The sequence below is a fragment of the Sparus aurata genome, chromosome 6 (genome assembly GCF_900880675.1).
Source record: "Sparus aurata chromosome 6, fSpaAur1.1, whole genome shotgun sequence".
Classification (NCBI taxonomy): Eukaryota; Metazoa; Chordata; class Actinopteri; order Spariformes; family Sparidae; genus Sparus; species Sparus aurata.
In genome coordinates, this window is record NC_044192.1 from 37,025,430 (window position 1) to 37,047,327 (window position 21,898).

The 21,898-nt window shown below is 40.9% G+C and overlaps 1 protein-coding gene and 1 long non-coding RNA gene across 9 annotated transcripts in view; one reads left to right on the forward strand and one right to left on the reverse strand.

Moving 5' to 3' along the window:
- Positions 1 to 21,898, reverse strand: part of plxnb1b (plexin b1b) — a 192,422-nt gene that overhangs the window by 144,920 nt on the left and 25,604 nt on the right. Inside the window, exon 1 of one of the 8 annotated variants that reach the window (XM_030420437.1) lies at positions 16,210 to 16,313. The exons of the other annotated variants lie outside the window; for them this stretch is intronic. The gene's annotated coding sequence lies outside the window, so the exon portion shown is untranslated. Of the gene's footprint in view, positions 1 to 16,209; positions 16,314 to 21,898 lie in introns of those variants that run through there. 8 annotated transcript variants of the gene reach the window in all.
- On the forward strand, positions 20,829 to 21,215 carry LOC115583524 (uncharacterized). The gene is made up of 2 exons (XR_003984374.1): positions 20,829 to 20,961; positions 21,127 to 21,215. It is a non-coding gene; the product is annotated as an uncharacterized LOC115583524 (long non-coding RNA).

Below are 21,898 nucleotides of genomic sequence, written 5' to 3' on the forward strand. Positions count from 1 at the left end.
CTGTGAATAAAGTGTCTGCCGTGTGGAAATAACGTCAATTAGAAAGCGAAAGCAGTCCAACGGTGACATGTAACATCTGCTATACGGCCGTTTCGCGGAGCTGCATTTTACTACTCATTTGATACAGCATATACAAAACAAAAACTCAAAGAATACAACGTGTTCACTCGAGAGTACAGGCAAGGAGACCAAAGCAGCAAACAGTCGCGGATACTTTCAGTTATGAGAAATATCCTCAGCGACATGTCCACAAATAATACAGAGAGGGTCATCAAATTAATCGCTCTGGAAAACCAGCTCATCTCCGTAATAGGGGATCAGGGTTTTCTTCGTCACCTGGAGTTTTTGAATCCCCGGTATGCCCTACCATCTCTGCATTACACTTATTCCACTTTCGAGTTACAACATGCCGGTATATGCGCACTAGTTTCGTGGGTCTCATACAGCAGAGCATGTAAAGCAGGCAATCCAGGAGATGCTGAACGCGTTAATAGACAAGCAACGTGTCCACGTCATTTTATGTGACAACGTAAAGTACATGAAATAAGCAAAGGATTATATGGAGGTACCAAGCGTGAGCTGCGTCTCACACACACTTCAGCTGGCTGTACACGAGGGTCTGCTGTCACAATGCAGCATCACACACTCACCTGCTAACACAAGGAAGGTGGAGGCCAATGTTGTAATAGCATATGCAGAATAATTAAGAGCTATATTAAAGTATATACTTTGTTTCAACAAAATAATAAAAACCTATTAAGGAACAGCTTGGATGCAGGTACTTTTTTTCTTAATACAGCTGTGTTATCTAGGAAAATATTAGTTAAGGCCAAGTATCGGATCGGGACTCGGTATCGGCAGATACTAAATATTAAAGGACTCGGATCGGGATCGGGGTAAAAAAAACCTGATCGGGACATCCCTAGTTTAAACCACCCTGTTAAAAGGAGGAGGGTATTTTCACATATAAAACAGTTTAAACCAGCGTTTATTTTTCTGCAAGAGACACACATCCGCAGTTCTGATAACACCCGCCTGATGTCGCGGTGGGCGGGGCAGCACTTCCATTCCTCATTCCAAGCAAAGGCCAGGGGGGTTTCAATCGTAGTTGATCAAAACATCCCCTTTGTGCATCACAATGTTATATCAGATACAAACGGTCGTTTTATCATTGTCTCAGGGAAATTATACAATACAATGACGGTGCTAGCCAATGTCTATGCTCCAAATGTAGACGATGTGGGTTTCTTGGAGCGCTTCTTTTCCTCTCTCCCGGATCTGAGCTCGCACTCTCTTATACTTGGTGGGGATTTCAATTGTTGGTTAGATCCCGTGCTGGATCGTTCTTCTCCCAACCCTGACTCAATTAGTAGGTCTGCTTCATTCATCCAGTCCTTTTTATCCAATTTCGGTGTCTCTGATGTCTGGCGTTCCCTCCATCCAAACAAGAGAGAGTACTCCTTTTTCTCGCACGTTCACCATACCTTCACTAGGATTGAGTATTTTTTCATTGATAATGAACTGATCCCATTGGCGCGCTCCTGTGCTTATCAGGGCATAGTGATATCAGATCATGCTCCTGTTGTGCTATCTTTGGCATTGACTGACCTTCCTCAGGTCCAAAAATACTGGCGCTTTAATTCAACTCCCCTCTCAGACAATGACTTTGTAAACTTTATGAAAGAACATATATCCTTCTTCTTTCAGACAAATATGTCTCCGGATATATCCAGTCTAGTAGTTTGGGATGCTCTTAAAGCGTACCTCAGGGGGCAAATAATTTCCTACGCTGCAAATATGAAAAAAAAGGCCCACTGAGAATGATTAGAATTAGCCGATCAAATTAAGGAAATAGACAAACAATATGCTCAAGTTAAAAACCCTGACCTATATAAAACGCGAGCGGAGCTTCAAACCAAATTTAACCTTGCCTCAACTTACCTTGTTGAGCGCCAACTCTTGAGGAGTAAGAGTTTGTTCTATGTCCAAGGTGAAAAATCCGGGAAATTGTTGGCTAATCAGCTAAGAGGACTAAAAGCAAAGAGTCACATTATGAATATCAAAATAGAGGATGGTAAGGCTACTTCGGATGATGCAGAGATTAATGACACATTCAGGAGTTACTACTCCCAACTATACACCTCTGAATTTTCGAATAATACTATATTAGTGGATAACTTTCTGAAATCAACTAAACATTCCCACGCTCTCCCCAGACGGTAAAATGAGATTAGATGAACCCATAACGAAAGAGGAGATAGATGCAGCTATTTCCTCGCTGCGGTCAGGAAAATCCCCGGGACCTGATGGGTTTCCCGCAGAATTCTTTAAGACATTTTCTTCACTACTTTCGTCACAGCTAAGCGCAGTGCTGTCTGACTCATTCAAGCAGGTTAAGCTTCCAACATCGTTCTACGAAGCATGCATCACCCTTATTGCTTCATATAGGCCAATCTCTCTATTAAATGTTGATGTTTCATTCTGGCTAAAGTTTTGGCCCGAGACTGGAGAACTTTTTACCATCCGTCATATCTGAAGATCAAACTGGCTTTGTCAAAAATCGATACTCCTATTTTAACATACGGCGGCTATTTGACACTTCATATCTTCCCTCTGGTGAAACTCCTTAATGTGTCCTTTCTTTAGACGCAGAGAAGGCGTTTGACCGGATAGAGTGGGCGTATTTATTTGAAACTTTGAAAAGATTTGGCTTTGGTCCGAATTTTATCACCTGGATAAAATTACTATACTCGAGCCCCACTGCTTCGGTTCTTACCAACTCTCTGCTGTCAAAACCCTTTAACCTCTATCGAGGAACCCGACAAGGGTGTCCTCTAAGCCCCCTATTATTTGACTTGGCCATAGAGCCTTTGGCGATAGCAATCCGCAGCTGCGAGAATATTTCTGGTATATGGAGGAATGGAGTAGAACATAAGGTGGCTCTATATGTAGACGACTTGTTAAGTTTTATCTCACATCCGGATGGCTCTCTACCAGCCATGTTGTCTCTACTGAATGAGTTTAGCCAGTTCTCAGGATACAAATTAAATTTGAACAAATCTGAACTTTTCCCTGTCAGTGAGGGGATGCCAGCATCAGACTACTCCAACTTCCCTTTTAGAGTTGTGGAAAACAAATTCACTTACCTTGGTATTACAGTTACGAAAAAGCACAAGTGTCTTTTCAAAGAAAACCTTCTTACTTTGCTAAACCACACAAGACGGTGCCTGACGCAGTGGTCGCCCCTTTCTACGTCCTTGGTCGGCCGAATCAATTCCATCAAAATGAATATTCTCCCAAATTTTTGTATGTCTTTCAATCAGTACCGACCTTCATTCCGAAATCTTTTTTTGATACATTAGATTCTGTTATATCATCTTATGTATGGAAAGGAAAGCGCCCTCGGCTAAATAAGGTCCATCTCCAAAGACCTAAGGGAGGGGGAGGTATGGCACTGCCTAATTTCCGTTTTTATTATTGGGCAGCCAACACCCCCTGTCTTACGTTTTGGTCATATTTTCACAATCGATCTGACTGCCCTGCATGGGTGTCACTGGAGTTGGGTTCTGTTAAAAACTTTTCAGTTCCAGCACTTCTTGGATCTAAATTCCCTCCCCCACCAAATAAACTCATAGATAATCCATTCGTCCAGCACATGCTGAGGGTGTGGGCTCAGTTCAGGAGACACTTTGGCCTCTCTGATTTTTGCCTCTCTAGTCCCATTTCTGCCAATCATCTTTTTCAACCTTCTTTACTGGACCCGACGTTCCAGGAATGGCAGAGACTGGGCATTGAGCGTTTCAGGGATCTTTTCATAGATAATAGTTTTTTATCATTTGAGCAACTAACTGAAAAGTTCAATCTCCCAAAGTCTCACTTTTTCAGGTATCTGCAAATAAGACACTTTCTACGTTGTCAGATACAGAGTTTCCCTCAAACACCTGATGTGAACATTGCTGATGCACTTCTCAATTTACAGCTGTCTCGCAGGGGTTTGATTTCTATTATCTATAATAAACTGTTAGGCATAAGGAGGGCCCCACTTGACAACATTAAAACCGCATGGGAGCAAGATCTGAATATATCTTTGTCAGAGGAAATTTGGGACATAATTCTTAAATTGATTAACTCAACCTCTCTTTGTGCCTGTCACTGCTTGTTGCAATTCAAAGTTGTACACAGGACCCATATATCCAAAACCAAATTATCTCGCTTTTACCCAGATGTGGATCCCTGTTGTGACAAATGTAAGAGAGAGGAGGCTTCACTTATCCACATGTTTTGGACATGTCCTAGCCTTGAGAAATACTGGACTCTATGAGTCTGACTAGGTAGTGACGTGTGTGTGTGTGTATGTGTGTGTGTGTGTGTGTGTGTGTGTGTGGGGGGGGGGTGTTGTTGTGTTTTCTCTCCCTACTGTGAATGAATGGGATCATCCCTCTCAATCTGTGTTGACTGTGCATTTTACAAACTCCCTGTAATAATCTTTATACTTGTACTTTATATTTGTGTAAAAACTTAATAAAAATATCTATCTACTTTTTTAGTAATTGCTCAGATCTGGGAACATGGTGATATTGGTATAATGAAGTCCTACTTACAAATACCTGCAAGTTCACCTGAACAATAAACTGGACTGGACTGATCACACTGCAGCAACATATAAGAAAGGTCAAAGCAGACTCCACCTGCTGAGGAAGCTTGGGTCCTTTGGAATGCAGAGGGCACTCCTGATAACTTTCTATGACTCTGTGGTGGAATCAGCCATTTTCCTACGTAGTAGTCTGCTGGAGCAGCAGCATCTTGGCAGCAGGTAGGAGGAGACTTGATAAACGTATCAATGCCCTCTTGACCCAGTGCAGGTGGTGGGAGAGAGAAGGATTATGGATAAGCTGTCATGCATTGAGCAGCACTGGGCAGCTCCTTCAGTGACCGACTGATACACCCCAAGTGTTTGAAGGAGAGGTACCACAGGTCCAAGTGTGTGAAGGAGAGGTATCACAGGTCCAAGTGTGTAAAGGAGAGGTATCACAGGTCCAAGTGTGTAAAGTATAGGTATCACAGGTCCAAGTGTTTGAAGGAGAGGTATCACAGGTCCAAGTGTGTAAAGGAGAGGTATCACAGGTCCAAGTGTGTGACAGCAGCAGGAAGGAAGGATCTGCTGCTGTCACACACTTGGACCTGTGATACCTCTCCAAGTGTGTGGTATCACAGGTAAGGAAAGGTATCACAGGTCCAAGTGTGTGACAGCAGCAGGAAAGAAGGATCTGTGCAGTGTTGGGAAAGTTCACTTTCTACATGAACTAGTTCAAAGTTCAGTTCACAAATTTTAAAATGAACTAGTTCAGTTCATAGTTCATTATTCAAAATGTTGAACTAAGTTCACAGTTCCGAAAATGAACTAGTTCATAGTTCTTTTTTTTCCAATATGTTGATGCGAGCTATTATTTTTCAAAATTATTGCCACTGCCCATATAGAACCACAGACGGCTATTATTCTATCAGTTTTAACACCAAAACTGCAGCTCTCCCACAATATTCTGCAAAACCAGGTTGTCCAGCCGCGGCTGGGAGATGAAGACAGCGGAGCCGCTACTGCACGCCGTTCATGCAATTTGGGTGGTATAGGATCTGTTTTGGCTCGCTGTTGCCGTGTCTTTTGATTTTTTATTCACTTGCACGTAACTTGAAACGCTCGCCGGGTGCTTTAGTTCAATGTGCCGTTTCAGGTTTGCGGTACAGGATAGAGTACAAATTAAAAATAAAATACGTAAATAAGTAAATAAATAAATCATTTAAAAAAAAGCAGTGGCTTCAGGGAAAAACTTTTCATTATGACTCAGTAAGGTATTACTTTTTTTGTTATTTAACAAAATCAGAGATTTAAGCAAAGAGCTCAGTTCCAGGAGAAAAGGAGCAAATTTAGGTAGTGATTTTGCAAATTTTTGTTTGTGAATAAAACATTTTGCATAGGATAACAAAGTTCATCATGTGTTCAAGAGCATTATCTTCTGGGTTAACATAGCAAATAACATGTTTAAGGGTAAGAGAATGGACAGAGTTACCAGCATCAAAAACATGAGATTCAACATCACTCAACATCAAAAAACAGATGTGAAGCCTTCATTTGTTTTTGCCTCCATGCTTAGCACATTGATGACGCATGTGGTGGTGCGACTCTATGGAGGCTGGTGTTGCCAGTGTTGTGTCCGTTCAGGACGAAATAATCTGTGTTTGTTTGGTAATGCCTCACTGCATGTCTGGTATGCAGCTGTTTCTGTCTGAAATAGTTAAGTTTCGTTTTGATCGAAAGTAAAGCGAGTTGCGTGTAGAAACCTCTCGTCCAGCGTCCTTTTTATACACAGCCAGACTGGGTGATTTTCCGCTACATATTACTGTTATGTACCATATGTACTGTACTGCCGGTTTTCGCCTGGAAGGCTCGATGGAAATCTGGCACTGTCTTGAACGAAGTTAAATTGTGAGAACGCGCCGTTCACAAACGTCAGAATGAACGCGTTCACAATAACGTTCATCAGGCAGAAATACAGTACGTTCAGTTTACGTTCGCCCAAAATATGAACGAGTTCATGAACGATCGTTCATTGAACGCGTTCAGGCACAACACTGGATCTGTGATACCTCTCCTTCAGACTCTTCAACCAGCACTGCTCCCAGTAGACCTCACTGTGCACTTATACAAACTTTACACGTAACCCATTTCTCTTTTGTTGCACTAACTGGACAACTTTCATACCTATATTTATTATTCATTAACAACAACACACTGCCACACTATTTATTACTACACTGTTCATATTGTACAATATTATGTTTTTTACACATATTAATGTATATGAGTCTATTTCTATTTCTTATCTTTTTATTTTATTGTTATGTTTTACTAAAATTATTGTTTATTGTAACATTTAGGGCTATAACGATACACCAAACTCACGATCCGGTTTGTATCACGAGTTTTGACTCACGGTTCGATACAAACCTCGATTTTATTTTCTTTCTAAATTAAACATTTTATTTATGTAACATTTCAATAACTTATACTTGTCTGATAGTATCAGAGGTGCAGTATTTCGGAGGGCATGTCTATCTGATGGTCTGTTAACTGCACAGATCCCTCACTCAACTTAATACAGAGAAATGTCCCACAAAACAACGTTACAGAACCAAACTAAGGTAACCTAGTAACTGTCTTTGGCAACAAGTTGAAAATACCACAGCTGTACGTTGAGAAGCGTCCTTCCTCCCGCCCGTCCTACGGACTCCTCGTCACATTTCTGCCCTGCGTCTGTCACCGGCAAAAAAACTTTACCTCACCGAGTGTTTCTGATGAAAAAAAATCTCCGCGACGGTCAGCCCTCCGGACCGAGACTTCAGTGAACTTTACCCCGGAAGACAGTCTCCGTCGGTTTTGATTGACAGGGGAGACACCGGGGAAACCCCTTGAAAACACACACACGTCATCATCATGACGTGTACCGTCACGTCTCTTTAGGAGCCGCAGGGCAGGCTTTCTGTTTGAATTACGCAGCGGTTTGTCTTTACAGCGGTGTTTCTCTCTGTGTGAATGAACAACGGCGGAGAATTGGCGAACGACCGCTGTGGTGTTAATGTGGTGTTACTTACAGCTCATAGGGCTGGATCTGGACTGGAAGTTGTGTCGCGATTCTGCCTCCTCACAGCGCGAGACAGGTTCGTGGATCTGAGTGTGGCGATTTTGGCTTCGATACATGTATTGTTACAGCCCTAGTAACATTACTCTCTTTGGCTGCTTTCACACAGTAATTTCCCTGATTGTGAGACACAAATAGAGGAATTCTGATTCTGATTCTGAAACATGGAAAGTTTGCTCAGATTGTCTGAATCACTTTATTTGGAGGTGAAACAAAAAAATTTGCTCACCTCCAATGTCAGCATTAATTTCTCACACAACTACAGTAAGTACAGCAGGTCAATGTTAGGGCAGGATGTTGGTCTGTTGGTCTGTTATGATGGATGCTTGTAACAATGGATGATACTTCTAATGTCTGCCTTTATTTTCTCTCCTGAATAAGTTTGCTTTGTACGGTTATCTTTTTTTACTTCTTTTTTTTAAGTGTTGCCGTTTTTCTAAAAATCAGCAATTGATGTGATGAGTGCGATGTAACCATTGAAAAGTACACAAAGACTACCTGTCTTAAACAATAACAATGTCAATGTGTTTAATGAAAAGGAACTTTCATTTTGTGTTGCTTGTGGTGGCCCCTATGAATAAAAGTGGTATGAACACCATCCTCTCTGTTAATAAAGATCTTGATCCTGCCCATGTGTTAATTTGTTTTAAAAAGCAATTCAAAGAGAGAATTTTTATTTTTATTTTTAATAACATTTCTCTTTCTTAAACACAGCTGTCTGTAGGAAGCTTAGCAATGAGTTAAGGGGGGAAATTTATGGCTACACAAGATTAATGAGTGATATAAAGATAGTGAAAAAAGTGAATGCAGTATTAGTGCTGTTCGTGAATCTAGGTTAGCCTAAATGAAGCCTACAGCTAACAGATTCGGTTGCGCAGTATTGGTAATTTTGTTGACAAACCTAAAGTTTAAAGGTAACACTTCAATGTTGTAACATGAACTGAGAGAAACTGGAGAGAAATAGCCACTTCACTGTGGCTAGTACGTATAAGGAGTAATTTTTTCTTTGTTAACATCCAAGTTAGGCTGTCAGCAGCATGCCAAATTTTTTCTAAATAGCACTTAACACAAGGTACAGTTCAGGCTGACAGGAATATAATAAGTTTTGCAGGGATATAGACTTAGACCAAAGTACTAAAAATGGTGGACTAATGCTGCTTATGTGGCTAAAAAATAGACCCAAGTTGTAATACATTTTAATTATGCTTAAGAGTTTACTGTTCTGGACACTAAGTCTTCATTTTTAAAGTTACATTTTTTTAGGGCTGTCAAAGTTAACTTAATAACGCGTTAATAACGCAACATCATCTTAACGCCGTTAATTTCTTGAACGTGCGATTAACACTTGGTATTTTAAAAAAAAGAAACGCGCATTGTTTGATTTACGGCCTTGATCCAGAGGGTGTAAGAAGAATAAGAACCAGAATCAAAACAACAAGAAGCAGGATTGGCGTTCTGGAAAAACGCGGTGGACTGAAAAGCGAAAGTGAAAGGAAATGGAGAAAGGACTTATGAGCGGCAAATTCACTTTCAAACTGTCGACATGAAATGAGTTACCACTGAAGTATGTTGAGTCTCAAATATAATTTGCAAGCCAAACACACAGCAGATGCAGAGAGCCTACTGCCCGTCGCCAAAAACAGACATCACCATGTTTTGATCCCATTTAGGGTAAGGGGATATTTTTTGAGCCTTTCATTTTCCTGCATGATTTGAAGTGCTGAATAAACATTTTCATAAAGAAAGCATATTTGCCCTTTCTTATGTTGTTAAAAGTCTTAAGAACATGAAAAAAATACATTAAGGTACATTCAGAACAGAAAGAAATGTGCCAAAAAAATGTGCGATTAATCATGAGTTAACTATGGACAAAATGCGATTAATCGCGATTAAAAAAATTAATCGTTTGACAGCCCTAATTTTTTAAAATTTTAATTTATAGCCCAGAGTTTGTAACACTAGTGGCCTCTCAGACTCTGTGCCAATCTGATTTAGAGGTGGCAGACAGCTGGATTTTTCTGGCCAGCAACCACTAACAATCAATTTGTTGAAGATGACTTCATGCTTAAATCATCAACAACAATCAGAGGAATATTCATCGACAGCACAGACAGCTTTGTTGCACATATTCCTGTTGAAATTCATGCAAAGTAGAGTAAACATTTAGTGTTTCTTGATTGCTTTCAGATGGCGCTCAATAAAAGCTTGGATATGCAGCAGGAGCAGCAGAGCCCAGGGGCAATCAATAAAGATATCCTCGAATGCCACTGTGCCAAACCCATGAGGCCCACAATGTTTAGTCCAGTTGTTCAGCAGCCCAGACACCTTGCATAAAATCAAGACTAATCAGTTTGACAGAGCAGTGTTGGTGGCTCATTTGTAAATGAAAAGAGGTTGAACGTTTTCTTACTTGACATTATATGATCAGAGCATGATACTAAAATTATGGAACTGTTCCTGTTCTGTAAATCCACCCACAGATGACTTCCCTCTTTATCTGTCTAATTTAGAAACACAGAGACAGGCTGGCATCTAAATCACAGCAGGGGATGATTGTTTCATTTTAATTTCTTTAAATCATGAGAAGAAAATCACATCATGTACATGCAGTATTCACACAACATTCAATCAATAGTGGCAGCCAGCCACTGCAACACCGCCACCAACACTCCAACAGGATTTCAACATTTCAGATTTGATGAAAGAGTTACTTTTATTTGTGTGAAAGGGAGGCACCACATTGTCCACAGTGTTAATACATAAGACTGTTGAGGAGCTGAAGCCAAGTTGTAAACCAGAGTGGCATGAAGCAATGCGAATTAGCTCACAGCCAAAAATAGTTTGTATCAAACAGACTCCTCCCGTTCAAGTAGTTTTTAATAAAGCCTACAGTGCCCAGCTTTTTATAGATATGATTGTGTTTCTCTCAGAGGAAACTATGAATCTGTTTGGTGATTCTAACATGTTGAGTGCCATAGGGCCAGGGTGGGACCAGGTGTTCTTGTATTAAATTGCATTCACTCATAGGTATCAGCCACCTAAATACGCCCAATTTTTCAGTAAGATCCATGCATAATTCCCGGAATAATTTATGAAAATAATTTTTCTAATATAAGAAAGTGAGAGAAAAATTCCTGGATCCATCCCTTTATTCTGGACTGGGACCCATTCTACATTCAAGTTGTGTGGAAATCTACCTAGTAGTTTTTGTGTAATCCTGCTGACAAACCAACCGACTGACAAACAAATTGAATCAGGGGAAAGCGTCACTTTTCTATCAGAGGTAATTACAGAAATATACTGAAAAATACATGCACTATACATCCACTCTGGACTAATTTGAAGTTCATGATTTCTGAATCAAATTCCATAAAAAGATTTAAAAAGCAAATATTCACAAGTTTAGAGTCTGTACTGCAGCAACACTAATGAGTCTGAGTTTTAAAATGAGGCCATCGCCTTTTGATTGCCTTCTATTATGCAGGATATCAGGTCATGGGGTCATTATAGTAATCAGTTTGTTGTCCATGATCAATAAGCAGCAGACTGAACATGTGTAATCAATAAGGGCCCAGAGAGAGCATTTTTATTTAACATCCCAGTCTGAAGTACAGGTCAATCAATACATTTGGGAAGTTTATTTCTTTTATTTTAGATGAACATTTATACACCTGATAGGTTTGACTGGTTTAACAACACGCTTAGTGACAAAAGTCAGGGCCCTGAAACAGTAAATTTCCCTAGGAAACGAATATCTATTAAATAACCCGAGCATCTTTTTCCCGATGTCCCGATCCGATCTGTAGGATCGGGATTGGGGCCCATATGGGCATTTTTCCACTGACTGTAAGTGTTGTAATAGACTTGCAGAATAAGAAAGAGCCATATGAAAGTATTTACTTTGTCTCAACAAAATAAAAAAAAAACTATTAAGAACAGCTTGGATGCAGGTACATTTTTTCTTAATGCAGCTGTATTATCCAGGAAAATGTTTTCCCTCCTGTATTTTAAATACAGTATGTGAGGAGTCTGCATGAGCCCTTTTCACACAGAGACGCCGCATTATCCACGCAGCGGCAGTTCGGCAATTCTTCGCCATTGGTTGTTCACAGAGCCAGGCAGCACCGGCGTAAAGACAAACCGCTGTGTAATTCATACAGAAAGCCAGCGCTGCGGCTCCTAAAGAGGCGTGACAGTTTACGTCATGATGATGACGTCGGTGTTTTTTCAAGGCATTTCCCTGGTGTCCCTTACTCCCTTACCTGCTGGACAGAGGCTGTTTTCTGGGGTAAAGTTCTGAAGTCTCGGTTGGAAGTGTTGACCATCGCAGTGATGTATTTTCATCACAAACTCTCGGGGAGTTAAAGTTTTTTGCTGAGGTCAGACGCTGATTTTCGGGCAGAAATGTGATGAAGAGTTAGTAGGACGAGCGGGAGGATGGACGCTTCTTCACGTATATCTGCAGTTTTTTTTTCCTCATATAAGTTGCCAAAGACAGTTATAACGTTACTTTTGTTTGGTCATGTAACGTTGCTTTGTGGGACATTTCTCTGTATTAAGTTGAGTGGAGGACCCGTGTAGTAAACGACGGTCCGATCAACATGCCTCCAATATGCGCAGCCGGCTTATCCACTAGTTCCGTTCACTAATAATATGACGCTGATACTACATCCAGAGGTGTGTCAGGGCCAGAGTGAAATTTCACCCCTCGTCGCCTTTGAGAGATCGCTGTCAGGCTGTCAATCACCGTTAACAAATCTCCGTTGATTTGTTTCCTATAAATTGTTCACAATGGAAGGAAGCAAAATCAGTAAATCTTGGGTTTCCCATTTAATTCTATTCTTTTTTTTTTTAGACAAAAGTTCCCACAGATCAACAGACAAAAGAAAAACATACACTATAAATTAAGGTATCTTACTCAATAAGGCAGAACCGGTTGAAATGCTAAGAATTCAAGAACAAAGACATATCGATTTTTGTTTAAATAACCTGTATAATGATATGATTTCAAGACAACAAGCTTTCATATTTTCTACAAAGTGAAGAAGCAAGCAGAGAGATACAACAGTTTGATATGAAGGATCTGGACATGCAACTTCCACATTATCTTATGTGAACTTGGTACAACTACATGGGTCAGGACTGAACTGCCGTTCAAGTTATATGAACTAAGGAGGTGGGGCGAACAATACACCAATACATACTCACTCAAATCCCTCCTCAAGACTGCCCCATAACCCTGATTAAGGCTACTGAGGTGGAGCAGGAGGGATCATTCTTGGAGGCAAGAAAAAAACCCCTTTCTATTACTAACATAAAGATTGTGTTATTTATGAAAACAAGGCTAATTGGTACACACACACACACACACACACACACATACATAAGTGTAGTATGTTGTAAGCTGAGGTATTACATTACACCAAATTGTGTCAGCCAAGTCTGCAGACACACAGCATATACCGGTATTTTGGACTGTGAGTCCATTAGGCGCACACTGTGGTTCTAGCTTTATTTACCAGGATTACAGCACAGTAAACGAAGAATGGTACCAAAATTTGAGATCAGCTTAAGGAACGCCTTAATCAAAGCCTCGTAAATCCAGCACAGTTAGGGCAACAGAGCAGCCTGTATACTGCGACACTGTGTGCCACAGCTCAGCTTACCAGCAAGTGGCAAAGGTTGCCAGGAAACACTGTTAGCCCATAGGGCGTTCACATTCACACACAGATGAACTCACATATTCAAACAAACATTTCAACATGAGTACTTCTGTGTTGTTAAAATGTTTAGTGAGACAAAAAAGTACAGTTGGGGGAGTATCATGCCAAAGCAAGGATAATGGAGCCCCTCGACCCCTAACCCCTGTGGGAGTGTGAACCAACAGGAAGTGTCACAGTAAGAAAACACGATAGGCAGGCTGTAAAAATACTACTCCGCAGAGGCAACATGTCTACTGTCTCTACATGACAAGGAAGTGACACTTAAAATAAGGTTACCAGTAGCTCCCGAAAACAGCACGATAACAAGGAGTAATGATGACAGTTAAGATAATTTACTCCCTCATTTATCGAGTTAAATATATCTCACATGTACTTTTCATGCCTTTTTGGATGTGAAGACCTGCTGCGTTTCTCCATTTCACACCACAGCAAATGGAATAGAATACTTTTAGAAGAAGGAATCTTAACGTCCATTGACTATAATTTTCAAAAGCTTTCAACACCATCTCATCATTATTGGAAGCAATTGAATAAGACGTTTTGAGTAAAAAAATAAAAAAATAAATGAATAAAAAAATTAATCTTTCTTTACAAAAATGAAAAGTCAGCATTGCAGCATTCTCCTTAACCACTAAAGTAAAAGGGGGCTTGTTTTAAAACGTCGAGAAACTTTTTAAAAAAAAATAAAGAAAAAGAAAAGAATATAAAATGACTCCATAAAGCGTGTCCAATATAATCTCATAAATATAATAGTCTCCAGAAAACCTGGGACCCAAAATTGATTTGAAAAGATGTATAGGCCTGTCACGATAATCAATAAATCAATGAATCCTACGATAAACAAAAATGAGATCTATACTTTTGCAAGCCTTGATAATTTCTATTTGCAAGCTTGTTTGTTTTCCTCGTGTCTCTCACGTGAACCCTCTGGTCAGTCACTCTGTCTCTGTGTGGGGAGGCAGAGCCCAGCCCCTGACATCTGCACCTAAGGCATAATCATCTGATGCCGTTTTCCCTGCTAGGAAAAAAAACTACAACTAAAGCTACAGAGGGGCCGTTTCCGTCTTCTCGACAGGCCACAATCACTGGGGCGATTAGTCAACAAACAAAATACAAACAGCACAGTGCAAAATGGTGCGCACTCACAGTGTAGTTCGCTACATCGCTAAAGAGATGCAGCCCTTTGATACTGTGGAATAGCCTGCATTTCGCAAATGCTGCAAACATTTGACAGCCAGTACAAATTGCCTGGGAGAACATATGTGTCACAAAAGGCAATTCCAATACTGTACAACAGCGTGAAAGACGACATACTAAAGGGTTAGGGTCATTGTTTTTGGTTGTGTGTAATCCAAGTGCAATTCTTGCTAACAGAGACTGAGAGTCCTTTTTATTTGTTGTTTCTGGTTGTTTTGTTTATTTATTTTGGATATTTAAAATGTCTTATTCACATTCCAATTCCAATGTTAAATATTCTTTAGAAATAAAAGTTTATTGATCTTTGAAAGGGTGTACTTGCATTATTATGCCATTATCATCATATTAGCTGAAAAATGGTTTTAAAACGACTATATTATCGTTTATGGCAATAGTTTCTGGGACAATTTATCGTCCAGCAAAATTTGTTATTTGGCCTAAAGATGTAGTCTTCACAGTGGGTGCTAAGCTCAAAGGGTTAGCAGGCACCCCATCTGTATAAGCTTGACCGTGGGTCAGCAGTGTAAATAACGTCTTTTCAAATCAGTTTTGTATCTTAGGGCTTCTGGAGACATGATTAAACCCGAGTAAATAGTAAATGCTTTGTGAGTTTTAATTCTAAATTGAAGTGATTCAGATTCTTTAACTCCCAATTCTATTGTTTCTATTTTTACTAGCTAGAAAAATGTAGGACTAAGTTATGAGACCATTTTAAAGTTAAGGGTTTCATTTCAAAGAGTGTAGCTCTTTATTCTACAAGGAACAGTGATGTTTAGCCTGCATACCTTAATCTAGGTAGTGTCAGATGACCCAGGAACATTTTCTGTGGTCCACCAGTAGCCAGCCAAGGTCCTGAACCTTTAACACGCCTGTCCAACCTTCGTCTATGGCTTTCCATAGCAACCCCCCCCCCTTTCCCAGGATAGAGGGTCCCTCCCCCCTCGGCACTTAAAGGGAGTTTTGGGGGGGGGGGGGGCCAATATAGGGGGAGCTGTCTTAAGAAAGGGCGTTTCTGGGGAAACTGAGAGCTCACTGTTCTCCAAAAGCTTTCATGGTTGCCACTTGGCAACAGTTGACCGTCGGTATTTCAAAACGCTGGATTTCACACTTGCCTGCGTGCCACAAAAAGCCACACACAAACACACACACACACGCGCGCGCACACGCACACAAGCTAAAATGAAGTGAAGAAAAAGCCTGCTAGTGTCACCACAGCGAAGCTTCTTGTATTGATGCCTCTGAAGTCAAAAACCAATCCCAGCTGCCTAACATCATTTTAGTGATATTCAATTTCAAGCCTGCTCAAAGTCCAATCATATTAAATCATAAGCCAGGATGAATTGCCACCTGTCTGTCTCCAGCTATGCAATGCAAAGAAGAATTGAGCATGAGCAAAAGCAATTTCACACAGATTACCGCCCCAAAATCTACCCAGAAATCTTAAAGTTTCTAAATTAAAATGTTCCCTTAAACCCTTGTTTACTTTCAGAGCAACTTCACAAAGTCTATGTTCAAAATTGAAACTGATTGAATGCCTGGACACTCATGGTTATCTTCCAGATGGTTGACACTCCTCCTTGGACACACCCACTCACCTGTCCTGAGGAGACTGAGAAGGAGTATGAAGTAAACACCAGCTGTTTTCTAATTGACAGACAGGGGAGGACACGCACATCATCCTCTCCCTCTCCTCCCCCTGCCTCCTCTCTGCTCGAGGTATGCTTCACCTCTCTAACCCCCAATTTTCCTCACAATCCCCCTCTCTGGTTGGCTTGTATTTTCAACCTTCACTTCAACAAAAGAAACAAAAGGAGGCAGGGCCACTTTCCCCGTTTCCCCCCCTGCAGAGAGGAGGAAAAGGCGTTACAGGAACTGCAGACCACCCCTTCCAGCGCTTCACAGACCAATCACAGCAAAAAGCGTGTGCAAGGGAAATTCTTATACCAAACGTGCAAAAAAACATGCAGACAACAAACTACCATCTGTGTGGAGTGTTCACCTGAATTTTGCATGTGCATACATTAACAGACAAGGAACTGATCAAACCCCTGCTTATTTTAATCACACCTAAACTGTTTAATGTGGATCAAGATTCCACAAATTAGAGGCATGTGCAGCTCAAAGTGCATGGAAAATATGTGTGACTGTGAATGTTTGGATCTTTGAAGAGGGGAAGTTTTCGTGGGGCGGGGCTATATTGCTATATTGATATACTTGTGGTGCTGTGCCATGCCAACCACTGGAGCAACTTTACGGTGACTGGACTCTATTTTCCCTCAGTTTTATGTCCAACACTACTTTTAGGTTTCACTCTAGTCTATGTGTGTACCTACAATGGCTCCATTGCTCAGTTGCAGTTCTGGCTGGACAGCAAATACGCAAGGCTTCTATTTTTACCGTGCATTAATTCAGCTGAATTCACATTACAATACTGGTTTGGTCAGAAAAGCAGCTGTACTAAACAGCATGTCAAGCCAGAATATTTTCAAATGGAACTACTTCACTTGACTACCAAACAATATCGTAATGACACAGTATTACTCGCCCTGCCATTGCCTTTTTAATGGCATACTGTATGTTGCATACAGTGAAAAACAAAGAGTAACCTAATACAAACGCCTTAGCATGTCTTTAAACATTCAAATCATAGTTGCAAACAGAGTGCAAGTGTCTTTCATTAAATGTTTGACACTTCACTGTTAGGTCAAAGCACAATGTAATATAGTTTTTACCTGGCCCTCCCATACTGATCAAGCATTTTATATCATTACATTACAAGTACGCTGTTTCGAATATTCCAACTGTATTCCACAGTTCTGTCAATGTGCAAGGTTTATATACTCTGACAATGTTATTATAAGTTTCATCCCATATTACACAAAATTAGCGGACACTTCATCACAATGTGATTTTTCATCAATGGGGCACTTCCAGTCTAGATTAGCATATCAAACTGTATCATTGAAATAAATATAAAAGAAAAAGGTATATCTGCATCATCTGCAAATCCCTCCTTTTTTGAGACACTAGCCCCATTCACACTACCGTTTGCATGCGGAAATCCTGCGCCAATACTCTGCCTCCCCTGTGTGTGAAAGGGGTGAAATTTAGCTCTGGCGCTGATCCGCCTCTGGAGGTAGTGTCAGGGCCGTATTATTGGCGAACCAAACCAGTGTGAACAGATAAGCCGGCGGCGCGGAGATCGTACAGTCTGATAAGTGCACAGGTCCCTCACTCAACTTAATACACAGAATTATCCCACAAAGCAACGTTACATGACCAAACAAAAGTAACATAGTAACTGTAATTGTCTTTGGCAACTTATTAACTTGTCCTCCCGCCAGTCCTACCAACTGTTCGTCATATTTCTGCCTGAAAAACAGTGTCTGTCACCGGCAAAAAACTTTAACTCGCAAAGTGTTTGTGATGAAAATAAATCACAACGACGGTCAGCCCTCTGGACTGAGACTTCAGTGAACTTTTCCCCGGAAAACAGCCTCCGTCCCCTTAAGTGAGTCAGACTAGGGCTGTTCGATTATGGCAAAAATCATAATCAGGATTATTTTGATTAATATTGTAATCACGATTATTAAAGACGATTATTCATTGATTTGAGAACAAGCACTTATTGAACTTTGAACTCTGGTATTTCTTTTAACACGATAAGTTTGATCTGAAAAACAAGAAAAATGCAAATAAAAAAAAATATATGAATGAAATGAATTAAATCTATCTATAATACAAAGAATCTCTGTCTCTGTGTGTGTGTGTGTGTGTGTGTGTGTGTGTGTGTTCCTCAAATATCTCTGCGGATCAGGATCAGACTGACCTGAGACTTTCAACATGGCTGCTGCGTGGTTCAGTGGTGTGCAATAAGCATTTGCTTGGACTGCAATGATAGCGTGAATAAATTATTTCATAAATGCTTTACAAATTCTGCAAGCATTGTCCACCGGAGCCACCACAGTCACGTGGGTACCAGAGCCAACCACTGCACACCGTGGCCACGTGCGCACCAGAGCCAATCACTGCAGAGCTCAAGCCCACGACATACCTTAAAAAACAACGCGCGGTCAACAAAGTGGGATCGGAGTCTGTGGATGTTCGTGTGTAGCTAGCTGCTAGACGCTAGCCGACCCACACGGCCTAACGTTACCTACCGAGTTGACGGAGCGGGCGCACCGGCACGTCCAAAACCGGATTTAGGGTAAATAATGTCCAACACGCTTTTTCGCGAACATTGCCGTTACGTTTGCTTCATGTCTGGTGCAGGAACAAACAGTAAAAATGTGCTTTTGTCACAAAAGTGTCCAAGCAGCAAGTTTGGTTGTTGAGGAACAGGAAGATGTGGGAGGGACATCGGCGGATGATTGACAGCAGCAGTGATGTATTGGAGACAGCGACAGAGATAGCGAGTTTTGAGAGTTGAGAGATTTGTGACATATAGCGTGTTTGGACCGGGGGGAACCCTCAGGGCCTTCTACGCCTTCAGAGAAGGCCTAAATAAATAAGAAATAATAATAAATTCAATAATAATAATAATGAAGTATTCAATAAAAAAAAAATATATATATTTTTTATTTCTATCGCATTTAAAGGAACTTAGGGCAGGATTTGTGAAAAAATAAACATTCATTATAAGTATTTTAATGCTAATGGGTGATGAAGCGTTCAAAACCAAAAAGAATGAGCCCACACACATATCTCCCCATTGCCTTGAACAGGCTGTGTGCTGCATGATGTACTGCTATTCGGTGTCCGAATTTCCCGCGCAGCCCTGCGGACGTGACGTTATCTGATGCTGAATGCGCGTCCTCGACAGCTTGGAGACCGGAAAAAGACAAGCGCAGTCCCGGAAATACTGTTTGTGTTGTTATGGACTCTGCTACGGCCGGAAAACGACCCACCACCACACAAAGTCCACTAAAAAGTAATACGAAGAAGAAAACGAAGGTTTTTATCAGTAGCAAGTCGTGAGTCTAAAAGAAGTTATGACTAAAGCCGGGCTGGCACGCGAATATACATTGGATATGCCTTCGACTCATGGAGGCAGCTTCAGCTTGAACTGGGACTGAAAACGGATGCTGACATGGCTAATTTCCTCGTAACCAGGTAAGAATACATTACAGGTCATTTTTAGTGCTTGATTTGGAAATCTTATGAGATCACCGAGGACTCGGAGTGAGCTAAAGTGCAAAGTAGTGTCAGCTTCTAACGTAGCGTTAGCGGCTAACGTAGCGCTAGCCGCTAACATGTAACTTAGTCCACTGCTTGTAACACTGAGAAGTTACAGACTGCGCATTTTCCACGGTCCTTCAGTCTGAAACCGAATAGTTAGAAATATGCCCTTTTAGATATGGGACCGAAATCCCAACTTGTATCTGGGAGGTGACGTTAGCAGCTGGCTGTAGCAACAGGCTAACGGTTTGTTTGGGTCTGTGTAGTCATATTAGCTGCTAGCTACACACAGCGAGCTGGCTTCCCGGCTGCTTCGTGAGTGTAGGGGATACGGCTATCAAATCATTTTTATTTATATAGCCAAAAAACACAATCACATTGCCTCAGTGGGCTTTACAATCTGTACAGTGAAATATATCATACACACAGCACCGGCTCCCGTCTCGTTCCTGTCCCTGGTAAATACAGTATTTGGGGTGTACAGTAACGGCATTTACAGGCTATGGCTTGGGGGCGATTGTGTTGACGAGTTGATGATACTGTTGTGATGTAGCTGAATAAAAGGCAGTTTAGAGCTAACCGTGAAGTGCACAATGTAAACGAGCTCAGGTGGTGCTATATAATAATTGATATTGTGCGTGTCTACAGGTCTGATAAAGTTATTATTATTGTTATTATTATTACGACCTTGCTTGTGAAGCACGTCTGTGTGGTTGAGTCCTTTGGGGTGGGTGGGCTAAAAGAGTGGTCTCAACTCATCAATAGAGCATTTAGCCTTTATTTTTCTCTTGTTGTACCTTACACACAAGATTGCTCCAGACATTATACATTACGTTGTAAGTAAAGCAGGAGAAATTGTTTGTAAAAGTGAAACACACAATAGTACTGACTGAGGCAAGTATTTTGATATTATTATTGTTACAGGCAAACATTGCATGGCCATAGTTGTTCTGACCAAAGAGAAAAGACACCAAGTTAGCAAAGTCACAGCCAGCTTGCTGACTGAGACTCTAACTTTTTAAAATATTGCTGTTTTCCAGCTGTCAGAAGAAGCAGACTCCTGAAGCTGCTACTCGGGGAAGTAAGGAGATTAGAGCATCAACACCCAGCAAGCGAATAGCTGCTAAACTCTCTCATCGATTATCACCAATTGAACCAGTGTCTGAGGGGTTAGTATGTTTTCACTTTCTAAGTTTTGGTCATTAGGAATTTCAATCTTTTCAGAATATAGACAAAACATTGCAAAATGTTATAATATAACATGATAATTACCAGATTTGATTATGGAGCATTGGTATGTGTTCTAACGCTACTGTTCTCTTCTTTCCATAGAGGCCTCAGCTACATGATCCAGAGACGTGAGCAAGAAAAGAGAGAAGACAAGACCGTCTTGTTTTCCACACATTTATTTTATTATAAACATTTTAAAAAAATACAAAATAAAACTTTGTACATACTGCAAATTTGAAAAATACTGTAAACTTTGAAAATGAATATAAAAATATATAATGTACATAAAAAGTTTTTATTTTTGGATGAAAGTGGAATCTTTGGCTAGGAAATGTTTTTTTTTTTTAGGTATTGTGGTCACAGGGACACAAAACAGGAGAAAATATCAGTCAGGCACCCTAAATGGAGCTTCTTTGTAACCTGTGTAGTTTGCAAAGGGGTCAGGGAAGTTTAACCAGATACGAAGAACACAGCAGCTCGGTATCGGCCTTCAGTTCCCTCTTCTCCGATGCCCATCCTGCCAGATCTTAAATCGCCGGTAGGAAGCAAACCGAAACTCTCGGTTATCGCTGCCCACATCTTGGCTGTCCTCGAGAGCAAAGGTGTTGTTCCACGTCATCCTAAAGGCCCCCACACACCGCCCAGACGTCCAACTGCCTTATCCGACCACTCTCCGACCACTCCGTTGCCTCTTGTCTGACCCGTTCGGCAGAAAAGTTGCATTGAACACACCGGCTACATCATGCTGCCTACGTCACAGTAGCGTGTAAGTTCTGCGCTTGCGCGAGATGCAATAAGCGGGTGGCGCTTGCGTTGTGAGTAGTAAACGAGAACCTTATGCACGCAACTGTCTTTACTTTCGATCAAAACGAAACT